A 13,866-nucleotide genomic window follows, 5' to 3' on the forward strand; every position below is an offset into this window, starting at 1 on the left:
TTGGCTTTCTGATAATGTTAAACTGTACATGATCAAGTATTAACGTCAAGGCATCTGTGAAAAGGAACGTTTTGTACTGTATTATGCTGTGTCTTTTACAACCCCAGGACATTAAAAGCGCTTTACAAGTTTAGTCACTGTAGTAACATAAGGAATGTAGCAGCCAAATTGCACTTTGCAAGATCCTATAATTCAATAATGTGATAATGATCAGATTATTTGTTTTATTGATGTCCATCCTTCCCAGGCCTCTCTCCACCCCCAGTTCTACCCACTCTCCCCTCTTAAAGTTATTTCCGTACTCCCATTCAACCACCACCCTGGGCACTCTCCTTCCCCATTCACCATCCTCAGTTCTCGCTTGCCACACCATTCACCACACCCCACCTGCCTTGCCCCAACGGCTGTCTCCCCTCACCATTCAGCCTCCTTGGGGCTCTCCCCAGTCAAGTGTGTTCTCCCCTAGTTCCCCCAGCACCATACCCCCCGAGACCAATGGTCCCCAATCAGTGTGCTGTGGCACACCGGTGTGGTGAAGACTCCCTAAGTGTGCCAGGAAAAAAGATTCACAATTCATGCAATGAAACTAAAACTAACCTTCGTCTTCAGCTCCGTGATCAGCATCTCCAAGACCCGATGAATCTCAGGCCTCCCATGCATGCGCAGGCCTGGAAAGAGCCGCACGTGTGTGGTTTAGATTTTTTGTGTTGGTCAGGCCCATGCACATGGGACTTGGAGCTGAAGACAAAGGCCCCATACGCCTACGCAAAAAGTGAAAACCCAAAAACGGTGCAACACCCCGGGGGAAGCAAGAGAGGTAAAAACAGACAGACAAAAAGATAGGGAGAAGTTAGTAATGAAGTTCCTAGTCAGGGAAGAAGACAGAATATAGGAGGCATGCCTCAAAAAAATTTTATGCAATAGAGACCTGTGAGTGCCATGACATATAAAGGGTTGGGAACCACCACCCTAGACTGGGCGGCACGGTGGCACAGTGGTTAACACTGCTGCCTCCCAGCGCCAGGGACCCGGGTTCAATTCCCAGCTTGGGTCACTGTCTGTGTGGAGTTTGCACATTCTCCCCGTGTCTGTGTGGGTTTCCTCCGGGTGCTCCGGTTTCCTCCCACAGTCCAAAGATGTGCAGGTTAGGTGGATTGACCATGCTAAATTGCCCCTTAGTGTCAGGGGGCCTAGCTAAGGTTAATGCATGGGGTCATGGGGATAGGGCCTGGGTGGGATTGTTGTCAGTGCAGGCTCGATGGGCTGAATGGCACTGTAGGATTCTATGACTCCTTATGCCTCAGTAGTCCCCTGTGCCCACCTCTCTCCTCGGATGACTTGTGCCCCCCAGCCCCTTGTGCCCATCCCCTTAGGGCAGTGCCCCCCCCTTTCATCCCAGCCCAGTTGTCCCCCCAAACTTGATATTCCCAGACCCCTAGTGCCCACCCCACACCCTTCTCCCTTATGCCCATCTCAACACCGCCCCCCCCCCCCCCCCACGATGTTTCTAAGCTGATACTTTGAACGTTGGTGAAAAGTAACAAGTTTGCAGAATGTACAGCCAGTGGAGTGAGGCAGGATCTTCCCCCCCCCCCCCCCCCCCTCACAGGCTGGGCTCGGACTTCCACCCTGGGCCACTGGCAACACACTCTTCCCTTCCCCCTGACCCCGCAACCCCAAAACGCACCCTTACCCCGTCTTCTCACCTCGCAGCTTCTGCTTCGGAGGATCGGGGCTTGAGCCAGAGCCAGGGGTGACGAGATAAAGCGAGAGTGTTCCCAAGTTACCGGAATGAAATGATCCCGCAGAGCCGGCAATCCGAATTTAACCAGGAAACCCAGAGAAATATATCAGAGAGACTGCCCCTCACTCTGCACACTGCACACAGAACAGCTGCAAATAAACAAGTACAGCAAAATAATCCCCTCCCAGCAATTTACTTATTTCACAAAAGACTTTTGGCCATTCATCCTCCCATGTTATATCATTCCTTGTGACGGTTCTGCCCAATTTCTTTTCTTCCCCCCTTTACATGCGTTAAAACCTTCGTGTTAAACTTTAAAATGTAATGCATTTAACACAAAACAGTCCTCCCAATATAACTTAATTAGTGGTACTTTGTGGCTATGATTCACCCTATTTTTACTATTGATTGACATTGGTCTGACACACATTTAATAATTTGCAGTTAATTATTTGTTAGAATTGTATCCCGCTATTTGTTGTTTCGACCGCACTGAGAATTTGGGTGGGATTTTCCAGCCACGCTCGCCCCGAAACCGGAAAATTTCGCCCGAGGTCAATGGACCTTTCCATGGTCCGCCCCTCGCCCGCTACAATTCCCATTGTGGGTGGAATAGGAAAATTCGCCCATTTAAGTGCACACCCCTTTTATTTCTTCCCCAGTCAGATATGTGCAGTAACGTGAAAGGGCCTTTGCAAGGGAGGGCAACACTGGGTACTAAATTGTCCTGGATAGAATGCAACAAACGCTGGCCTTGCCAGTGCCGTCCACATCCCATCAAAGAATAAAAACAAAGTGTTCAGTGAAGATAGGGAGGGAAAGAAAGGAGGAAGGGTGGCTGTAATAACGAAGCAGAATGTTGCAGTGCTGGAGAACAAAAATGTGCTGGAGGGATTCAGGGACAGAATCTATTTCATTATGAATTAAGAAAAATAGAAGTGTCATTATGCTACTGGGTGTAATTTGTAGGTCACCAACTAGTTGGAAAGATATAGAGCAGTAAATTTGCAGGGAAATTTAGACCATAAGCCCATAAGCTATAGGAGCAGAATTAGGCCATCTGGCCCATTGAGTCTGCTCCGCCATTCAATCATACGTTTCTCAACCCCATTCTCCTGCATTTTCCCCGTAACCTTTGATCCCTTTACCAATCAAGAACCGATCCATCTCTGTCGTAAGTACACTCTATGACCTGGCCTCCACAGCCTTCTGTGGCAATACATCCCATAGATTTACATAGAAATTCCTCCTCATCTCGGTTCTAAAGGGTTGGTCCGTTACTCTGAGGCTGTGCCCTCGGATCCTAGTCTTGCCTACTGATGGAAAAATCTTTCCCATGTCCACTCTACCCAGTATTCCATAAGATCCCCCCTCATCCTTTTAAACTCCATCAAGGACAGACCCAGAGTCCTCAAATGCTCAAATTTGTCAGGATGCAGTGGTAGTTTTATGTAATTTGTGTTTCTATTGTTGGATATTAGAAACAAGGTACAGATGTAAGTGAGTTTTATTTAGTGCTTCTGTGCACATAAGGGTTAAAATTCTAGGTAAATTCATTATAGACAAAGGTGTTTGCATGCAAAGGGGTTTTGGCTTAATTTCAAACTGTGTCTGTATTGTGATTAGAGAGTTTATGATTTGAAAAGCAAACGGAGCTTAGGGTAGGTCTAGGCTGTTGCTTGGCAACCAGGGACTACCTTTAAGTTAGAAAGACCTATTGAGTTTAGTTTTAACTGGATGCTTAGCAGCTGGACAGGAAACAGCTCTCACAGCTCTGCCAGAAGCAAACGCAGGACATGCGTTCTGGAAGCAAAGCAAGTCCCAGAGACTAAAGAACGGACAGTTCTAGAAACCAGGGAATGATGAGAGATCTCAGGAAGATTGATGTCAGAGGGACAAGAGGAATTAATTTGAATAAGATATTGTTAATCGGAATTCAAATAAAAGCAGAGAAAGTGCTCTGAAACAGAGACAGTTGCAGGATTCAGATTTAAAGTGAGGAATCAGACATTTAAAGTAAATCAAAAGTTTGCTGACATCTCAATACAGCCCGTGAAGCAGTAGCTTTCTATTAGCATGTCTGGGTCCTTAGAGATTGTGTGAAAGATCCAATCCATGTGGCAATTCAAGGCAGAGGAATACTGAAAGGAGAGTTGGAAATCCTGGAAGTGGATCCTTGCCTGAGGGAAATAATTGTTTGGAAGAAGACATGTCTTTCTGAGAGTGGAGTTTGGGAAACACTCCTGTGGAAGCCAGAGTCCAGTGAGGCCAGTTGGCTCGCAGTAAGAATTATCTGGGGGGAATTTGAGGAGAAATCCACAGAAGTTTGATGGGGTGTCATCTGCCATTTGGTGTTAGAGTGGGGTGTGTCTGACCACAGTTAACTTGTTGGTCTACAGGGACGGTGTATTTACTGAGAGAAATACAGCATAAGTTGTGTTATCCTTAAAATTTGTGTACATTTGTGAAGATAAATGGGAGTGAAGGGGTATTGTGCTACAATCAAACCTTTCATGTTTAATAAATTATTTGTTTCTGTTGCTAAAAACTTTCTAAAAAAAAAGTAAAATGATGGTCTTTTGAACCAGGGTTCCATGTTGGGACCCATCCAGTAGTAACACCAACTGGGATCGTAACACATTACATATGCAATATAGAGTAGTGATAATTAATGACTTTAATTGTCTTAATATATACTGGGGTAGTAATGTCGTACAGGACAGAAGGGGAAGAGTTTTTACAGTTCAAGAGAATCTATTCATCAGCATGTTCCCAGTCAACGGGAAAGGAGACGTTGTTGGATTTGGTTCTGGGGAAGGAAGTGAATCAAATGCCCGTTAGGGGATTTTTAGGAACGGTGATCACAATGTCATAAGGTTTAGGTTATTCATGGAAAAGGACAAGGAGCAATCTAGAGTAATAAAAGACTAGATTGGTGAATGGCCAATATCATTGGCACGAGAACAAATCTCCCCTGGTTAAACGTGGATCACAGATTAGCCAACAAAACTAACAGGACAATGAGCTGCCTTTAAGAGGAGATAATTCAGGTACGGTTGAGGTACATTCCCACCTACCTGAAAGTCCAGGCAAACTAGGCCAGGGCTCCCTGGATGACGAAAGTGATATAAATTAAGATATAGCAGGGAAAAGGGGGCACATGATAGATGCCAGGTTAATAACATAAGTGAGAACCAGGCTGAGTACAGAAAGTTCAGAGGGGAAGTGTAAAAGGAAATCAGAGAGTCAAAGAGGAAGTATGTGAAAAGATTGGCAGCTAGCAGAAAAGGGAATCCAAACATTTCAGTAGCATTTAATTGTAAAATGAAGGAGGGAGCCTGTGTTTCCAGGGGTGGGGGGCAGAAAAGCAATCTATGCAGGAAGGCAAAGGTAGTAAATGAATACTTAAAGATGTTACCCAAGTCATAGTGAAAGGAAGGCAGTTACTTGATTGGGGTAAAACTTCATAAAAAGGAGCCATTAGAAATGCTGGAACAAAAACAGAAAATGCTGGAAAATCTCAGCAGGTTTGACAGCATCTGTGGCGGGAGAACAGAATTGATGACCGGAATTTTACCGGCACGCCCACCCCGATTCCAGGGATGGATGAGGCTCGGAGAACGGCTTTTTTCGTTGGCCTCGAGGGGATCGTGTGAACCTCGGGCGGACGTGCCAGTAAACTTTTGCCCAATATTTCGAGTCTGGATGATCCTTTGTCAGAAAAGCTGGCTGTGCTTAAAGTTGATGGGTGAGATTCTCCAGCCCCCCGGTCATGTGTTTCCCATTAGTGGAAGGTGGCGCGCTATTTGCTAGGGAATTCCCATTGATGTCACTCCACTCCGACGGGAAACCCGCCAGCGTGTTGTCAGCGGGACCGTGCACGGCCAGTGAATTCCTGCCAATATGGCACCGGTCTGGATGGATGGAACCTCAGATGCTGAGGGAATTAATGATAGAAGCTGCAGACCGGCCATAATCTTACAATCTTCCTTCGGTGCAGGTGCACTGCTAGAGTACTGGAGAATTTAAAATGACATATCCTTGTTCAAAAAGAGTGTAAGGATAACACCGAGTGTGGGAAAGTTGACTGGAATTTTTTTAAAGGTGAATTTTGTTTAACAAACTTGATTGTTTTGATGAGATAACAAAGAAGGTTGATGAGGGTATTGAGGATGACATAGTGTATACGGCCTTCCAAAAGGCACTTGATAAAATGCCAAATATACCTGTCAGTCAAGGTGAATGCCACAGAATGAAAGGTAGAGTTATAGCATGGGTATGTGTTTGGTTGAGTGGCAGAAAAGAGGCAGTAATAGTTAATGATGTTTTTTCCAGACTGGACGTAAGTGTTGTATTTTTACAATGATATAAAGGCACTGATCATTCCTCAGGGATGGTGGAAATACATTATGGGTTTATTTATTAAGAGTAGGCACATGAGAACAGATATAAGTGGTTATAAAGCTTCAAGACACCCAAGCTGCATAACTGTATGTATGTGCTCTGCTGAAAGTAAAAATGAAACTCAAACAGGCTTGCATGACACACTTGTCATGTGGGGTGGCACAGTGGCACAATGGTTAGCACTGCTGCCTCACAGCGCCATGGACCAGGGTTCGATTCCCGGCTTGGGTCACTGTCTGCGTGGAGTTTGCACGTTCTGCGTGGGTTTCCTCCAGGTCCCTATGTCTGTGTGGGTTTCCTCCGGGTGCTCCAGTTTCCTCCCACAGCCTGAAAGATGCACTGGTTAGGTGCATTGGCCATGCTAAATTCTCCCTCAGTGTACCCGAACAGGCGCCAATCGAGTGTGACAACTAGGAGATTTTCACAGTAACTCCATTGCAGTGTTAACATAAGCCCACTTGTGACACTAATAAATAACCTTTAAACTTTCCTTTCTAATGATGTCATGCTGCAAACCCTTAAAGCAATATTACAACAGAAGGTATTGAACAGAAATGGGTGCTAGGACCCCCTTCTGTTCTTGATTGATAATACTGACCTAGACTTAGTTTGCAGGGCATAATTTCAAAATTTGCAGAGAAAAAAGTCTTGGAATATTGTGAACTGTGAGGAGGATAGTGATAAACTTCAAGAGGATATAAATCGGATATGGTATGAGCGGACACATGACAGACAAAATTTAATGCAGTGAAGTGGAACAGTAGTTAGCACTGCTCTCTCACAGCGCCAGGGACCTGGGTTCAATTCCCGGCTTGGGTCACTATCTGTGCGGAGTCTGTATGTTCTCCCCGTGTCTGCGTGGGTTTCCTCCACAATCTGAAAAATGCGCTGCTTAAGTGCATTGGCCATGCTAAATTCTCCCTCAGTGTACATGCGCCGGAATGTGGCGACTAGGGGATTTTCACAGTAACTTCACTGCAGTGTAAGCCTACTTGTGGCACTAATAAATAGTGTCTAAAAGTACATTTTGGTAGGAGAACAAGGAGAGGCAATATAAAATAAAAGGCCTAATCCTAAGTAGAGTAAAGGAATAGAGAGACCTGCGGGTACTAAAGCCACAAATAGTTGAAGGTGGCAAGGCAGGTTGGAATGTTTTAAAAATTAGGGAATTCTGTAGGGGATTCTGGGCTTTATAAGTGGAGATATGGAGTACAAAGGCAAGGAAATGATGATGAACCCGTGTAAAACTCTGGTTCAGCCTCATCGGAAGTATAGTGTCCAATTCTGGGCACCAAAACTTAGAAAAGATGTGAAGATCTTAGAGAGGATGCAGAAAAGATTTATGAGAATCCTCAGAGGAATGCTGGATTTCATGGCGAGTTTGGAGAAGTTGGGTTTGTGCTCCTCAGAAAAGAGAAATTTGAGAGGAGGTTTGGTAGAGGTGGAAATTTCCCATTTTGAGACAAAGTGCGGCAGTGGGGCAGTTCAGCTGACTCCTTTCCTATTGGCCAGAATAACAGGTTCCCATGGCAACTTCTGTGCTTGGAACCTCATTAATTATGCACAGGTGACTTCCCCTCCTGGCAGGCTGGCAGCTGGTTCGTCTGCCCAATATCAGCTGATGTGTCCTAAGATCCTGGTGCCGTATTTAAACACCAGTCCAGCATGCTCATATCACTCTCTCAAGCCCAACTGCCTTCATCAGATCATGCAGGATCTCAATTATCCAGAAGGCAGCTTTGACCACCTAATGGCCCTTATTCAGGTTTCTGTGAGCGTACTAACAAAGTCCTCTACTTCAGGGATGGTTCAAAGAAGCACACAAACCATACCTCTTTGGTCTGGGAGGCCATTGCCCAGTAGGTCAGCGTGGCTGCCACCCGCCTTCAAAGTGCCATCCAGTGCAGAAAGCGGATGAATGATCCCATCCACTCTGCCAGGATAAGTCCTCTCTCAGCTTCCTCCACTATCAAACTCTCAGCATGGCATCATGTGCTCAAACTGTTTCTCTCTTCATGAATCTCACACATTCAGCGTCAGGAGACACATATTTTAACACTCACTCTCTCAACAAGACTTTCACAACATCACCATCCCATCTGTCTTGTTGCTCGAGCTCCAATCTCTGTCCCCTATGGGGAGAGCTCACCACATGCATCTCACCCAACCTCTGCCCCATCCCCTCCGATCACATCTCTTTCCTTTGACTCCATATAAGTCAAACTTGCTCACAACAAGCAAGAGTGAGCCCAGGTCAGGAGAGGGATGGCAGATATATTCACCCTCACCCAGTTTGAGGAGGCTTCTGCAAGCTTGCTGGCAAGAACTGTAATCGATCATGTGGCAATGCAGAGTTTGGTCTCTCACAACAATCAATTTGGATCTCAACTCCATCACCCAATCCTACAATTCACAGTGAGTGCAATGCACACTGGATTATTCTCAACTCATTCACTGAAACTGTCATAGAAACATAGAATCCTACAGTGCAGAAGGAGACCATTCAGCCCATCGAGTCTGCACCGACCACAATCCCACCCAGGCCCTATTCCCATCACCCCACATATTTTCCCTGCTAATGCCCTGACACTAGGGGCAATTTCGCACGGCCAATCCACCTAACCCGCACATCCCTGGACTGTGGGAGGAAACCGGAGCACGCGGAGGAAACCCACGCAGACACGGGGAGAACATGCAAACTCCACACAGACAATGACCCAAGCCGGGAATCAAACCCAGGTCCCTGGCGCTGTGAGGCAGCAGTGCTAACCACTGTGTCACCGTGTCCTTTTGCAGGTACCAGCTGGCCAGCTAGCCAGCCCAGCAGCTCTCCGAGCCCCCAAAGAACGTCTGAGGATGAGGGGGCTCAGGATAAACTATCACAGCATTCACCCACACCCTCCCTCAGCAGAGGCACATTGCTTGGTGGGACGTAGTTCAAGGTTAGACTTGGGGTCACTTTCGAGACAACACCTCACAGACATGGCCCTGCAGCAGTTGGTCCCGGCACCTGGATCACATCTTCAGCAGTCCAATAGTCTGTGCTATGAGGGAGCATATGGTGGTACCCCTCCTAGACAGAACCAGTCTTACTTTCAATTTTGGAAGATACCATTTTATCCGAGTGTTGAGATTGTGGTGCTGCACCTTTATCACAGGGCGGACTCTGACCCTCCCTCACTGGCTATGTGCCTCCAATTTACCTGAGCCTCACGATGCCACTTGTTATTTTCCAGCCTCCCCCATTATTACCAGATCCTGTCATTGTGGTGGTGGACATTGACACACTCCCTCATGAGTCATCAACTGTGGGTGCTCATGCCTCACGTGGACCTGTACCCACCCCATCTGGAGGCTGTGAACACATTTACAGCATTACCCCTCCCCCATGAGAGGTTCAAATAATCCCCCTGTATTGTGTTCCCTATGTAGAGGCTGCGGATGCCCATTGTGACCATCACCATGCCTTCTTCAGCTCAGTACAGAGCCCGCCACACCCAGGGACATTGACTGCAGGACAGCCCTGACACCAAGATGTGTATTTTTCCTTTGAAGCCTTGGCCTTCCCTGCGGCTGGGGCACTATCCCAATGATAGTTCCTGCTGCATGCCCGCTGCTCTCCTGCACTCTCTCCATTCTCTGATTTCAGACTGAGGTCCACATAGCCTCTGGCCTGCCTGAAACTTGTGACTGCTTTCCAGGCTGGCATCAGGAACCATCTATTGCAAATATATACTGGGTTCAACACACAAGGCTGTGCAGAATAATTAGACACAAGTTTTTGTGTCAGTCTGGACTCAGTTGGTTGCCCTTTAGCTCCTTGACCTGGGATAGCAATGAGGCCTGAGAGCGGCAATGGTCAGTGAGAGCAGCACAAGGGAGGCAGGAGGCCAAGAGGCGAGGAAGCATTTCATCAGAAGCCCACGGAAAGTGGCAGCAGTGAACCAGGAGGCCAAGGAAAATGGCTTGAGTATGGTTAGTGAGGGAGGGTGGCAGCAGCAAGGCAAGTGGCCATGGAATGTGGCATCCACAACAAGTCCAGAGGCCAGAGAGCTTAACCAATAATGGAAAAGCAAGTCTTTGAGCATCTCCAACTCAATCCGACCTTCTATAAATGAAAGCACTCAATACTGGAGCAGGCCCAGATAATATATATATGCTGTATATAATCCACGAATCTGGGTTTATTTCCGGCCTCGGGTCACTGTCTGTGTGGAAGTTGCACGTCCTGCCCGTCTGCGTGGGTTTCCTCCAGGTACTCCGGTTTCCTCCCACACCCCAAAGATGTGCGGGTTAGGTTGATTGTTCCTTAGTGTCAGGGGGACTAGCAGGGTAAATACATGAGGTTACGGGGATAGGTCCTGGGTGGGATTGTTGTCGGTGCAGACTCGATGGGCTGAATGGCCTCTTTCTGCACTCTAGGGATTCTATGAAACTACCAATGACCCAACAACTGAGACCATGTTGAGGCCTGTCTAAGCCTGTATTAATTCAGGTTCACAAAGGCGGCTGACACTGTGGTTTTTTAAAATCTCTCATGAAGAGAGACAACCCACACCGCAGCTAACGTTCTGGCAGTTGTCAGCATCATGATGAGCCCACACCCAAAACTGTGCAAATTGGTTACCTTTGAGAAGAGAACTTTCCCATGCATTCCTGAATAGGTAGGGTCTAGCGGTGAACCACAGCTGACGCAGGTTGGGATGGCACCAATCCAGGACACAGCTTTGGAGTGCTAGCCAAGCAACGCACTTCAATTTGGAATGCAGGGATAGCATCCAGTGGAGATCAATATCAGTGGATTGAGCTTTCTAGAAAGGGCCAGGTTTATCCCATCTGTCTGCACATCCTGAGACCCAGTGAAGAAAACTTGCTTGTTGCTGTAAGGTTGCCTGGGTAATTGTTTTCACTTTTGACCTTACAATGTACCCCCACAGCAACGTAAACTGTAATTTTAAAAATTACATGGTACTCTGGCAACTGTTCACTTACTTTGCAAATGCACAGATGTCCTCAAGTTTTTGTGGGATGTTTTCTACATGTTACTGTTTGTGCCAGTAAGGTTTGCCTGTGGCCTATTAAATGTGACAAGCTGGAGACAGGGACTCTGACAACATAGGGTTCCTGTAGGCTGAATGTTAGGAGACTCACATAAGGGCTGGATATTTGGATGATGCATATTCATTTCCTTCCAATCTGAGTGCCTTCCCTATCAAACAACAGGGGAGATGACAGGGGAAGGTGGCACGGTGGTTTGAGAGTGGCACAACTGCCTCACAGTACCAGGGACCCGGTTCTTGGGTGACTGTCCATGTGGAGTCTGCACGTTCTCCCCGTGTCTGTGTAGGCTTTATCCAGATGCTCTGGTTTCCTCCCACAGCCCAAAGATGTGCAGGTTAGGTGGATTGGCCATGCTAAATTGCCCCTTGGTGTCCTAAAATGTGTAGGTTAGAGGGATTAGCGGGGCAAATGTCCGCTGTTACCGGGATAGGGCAAGGGTAAGATGCTCTTTCGGAGAGTCAGTGCAGACTCAACGGGCAGAATGGCCTCTTTCTGCACTGTAGGGGTTCTGTGACAGATAATGGGAGCCAGCATATTGCAGATTGAAGGAGTGTTCAGCAATCAAAAACTCCTGACAAAGACAGAGCATTTCAGATTAAAGAAAGGACAGGAGGTTGAGATTGGAAGTCATCCATCAAGCTCACAGCTGATTGAACCTTTTGCATTTTCTTTGCTGTGAGTAACTAATGGGAGAGAATGATTGAGTGAAAATTGAATAATACGGATTAATTGAATGGCAGTCCATAGAGAGAATAGAATGTGTGAATGGCCCGTTGACACCTCTTAGCCTTTCCCCTTGTTTCTGTGGCTATGACTCATCTTTCATTCCCTCACCCTACAGTGTGAATATCTCCCACTTTCTCTGCCTTTTAGCTTTGACAAAGAGTCATCTGGACTCAAAACATCAGCTCTTTTCTCTCCTTGCAGATGCTGCCAGACCTGCTGAGATTTTCCAGCATTTTCTCTTTTGGTTTCAGATTCCAGCATTTGTAGTAATTTGCTTTTATCCAGTTTTTACTCTTTGATTATTTGTATTTATCTCCCTGCCTTAAATTATCAGTAAGCGAAGGTCATCCCTTCACTTGTCATAGAGCCTGTCGACAATTTATACATACTGATTGTACTTAACTGCTTGCATTTATCTATTAGCACTCATGATTAGGGCAGCACGGTGGCACAGTGGTTAGCACTGCTGCTTCACAGCTCCAGGGTCCCGGGTTCGATTCCCGGCTCGGGTCACTGAGTGTGTGGAGTTTGCACATTCTCCTCGTGTCTGCTTGGGTTTTCTCCGGGTGCTCCGGTTTCCTCCCACAGTCCAAAGATGTGCAGGTTAGGTTGATTGGCCAGGTTAAAAATTGCCCCTTAGGGTCCTGAGATGCGTAGGTTAGAGGGATTAGCGGGTAAATATGTGGGGGTAGGGCCTGGGTGGGATTGTGGTCGGTGCAGACTCGATGGGCCGAATGGCCTCCTTCTGCACTGTAGGGTTTCTATGATGATTTCTATGATTACCTCTAAAGACTTGTTATTCAGCTGGTCTACACTGTCTGTACTTATCTGTTGACACTCTTGATTATCTGTGCGTGTTGGGCTATCGTCACTCCGCCTGTATATTCTGTGCCTGCGCACCATGCTCCACCTCACCTGATGAAGGAGCAGCACTCTGAAAGCTTGTGATTTTAAATTAACCTGTTGGACTATTACCTGGTGTCATGTGACCTCTCGTCCTGTCCACCCCAGTCCAACACCGGCATCTCCACATCACAACATCCAAATCAAAGTGTTCTGCATTCACAGATAGGATTGCCAGGAATGGCAATCCCAGTCAGATTGCCACGTCGCTCCTTTCAATTTAGTTTAGTCAGGAGCTGCACATTTGTGCCCGACATTCCGACCCCCAGCCTGCTGATAAAAGTGCAGGTTGCTGAGGCCTTCGCTTCAGTGCAGCAGCATGAGGGAGAAGTGAACCGTGGCAAGTGAGTGGGAGTGTTAAGAGCCCCCGGTTGCTGATTCTGACTTTAACACAGAGTTTTTTAGCAGCTGCTTCTGCGGTCATGGGGCTCCTGCTATGCAGTTGCCTCATCGCCCCTATTTGGATGAGGTGCTGACGCAACGTGGGGCCCGTGTGTCTCTGGTAAATTTGCTATCCTGCCAGAAGGTAGCTCTTCCCTTGCCAAGATTCTGCCTCCAGAAAAATCACAGAGGGTGGCTAAATATCAGGCAACTAGCAGACCCACCCTGCAAAGTGAAATCTATAGCTCGCCCACCCTGTAATGAAAGAAGAAAGAAAGAAACCCTACAGTGCAGAAACAGGCCATTTGGCCCATCGAGTCTGCACCGACCACAATCCCACCCAGACCCTACCCCCATATCCCTACATATTTACCCGCTAATCCCTCTAACCTACGCATCTCAGGACACTAAGGGGCAATTTTAGCTTGGCCAATCAACCTAACCCGAACATCTTTGGACTGTGGGAGGAAACCGGAGCACCCGGAGGAAACCCACGCAGAGGAGAATGTGCAAACTCCACACAGACAGTGACCCAAGCCGGGAATCGAACCCAGGTCCCTGGCGCGCTGTGAAGCAGCAGTGCTAACCATTGTGCCACCGTGCCGCCCATGAGCCCCGCCTTGAGTCAAGGCCATTGTCTTCCCGAC

General features: G+C 47.2%; 1 protein-coding gene across 3 annotated transcripts in view; it reads right to left on the minus strand.

The window, feature by feature from the left end:
* nod1 (nucleotide-binding oligomerization domain containing 1) overlaps window positions 1–13,154 on the minus strand; it is an 86,735-nt gene extending 73,581 nt beyond the window's left edge. For 2 of the 3 annotated variants that reach the window (XM_078242453.1, XM_078197685.1), the window contains exons 1-2: window positions 12,911–13,137; window positions 1,707–1,893 (exon numbers count right to left, since the gene is read on the minus strand). The gene's annotated coding sequence lies outside the window, so the exon portion shown is untranslated. Of the gene's footprint in view, window positions 1–1,706; window positions 1,894–12,910 lie in introns of all 3 variants that reach the window. The other variant, XM_078197696.1, reaches the window with a different exon arrangement.
* Window positions 13,155–13,866: the final 712 nt, after the last annotated feature.

Source organism: Mustelus asterias, chromosome 2, assembly GCF_964213995.1.
Source record: "Mustelus asterias chromosome 2, sMusAst1.hap1.1, whole genome shotgun sequence".
NCBI lineage: Eukaryota > Metazoa > Chordata > Chondrichthyes > Carcharhiniformes > Triakidae > Mustelus > Mustelus asterias.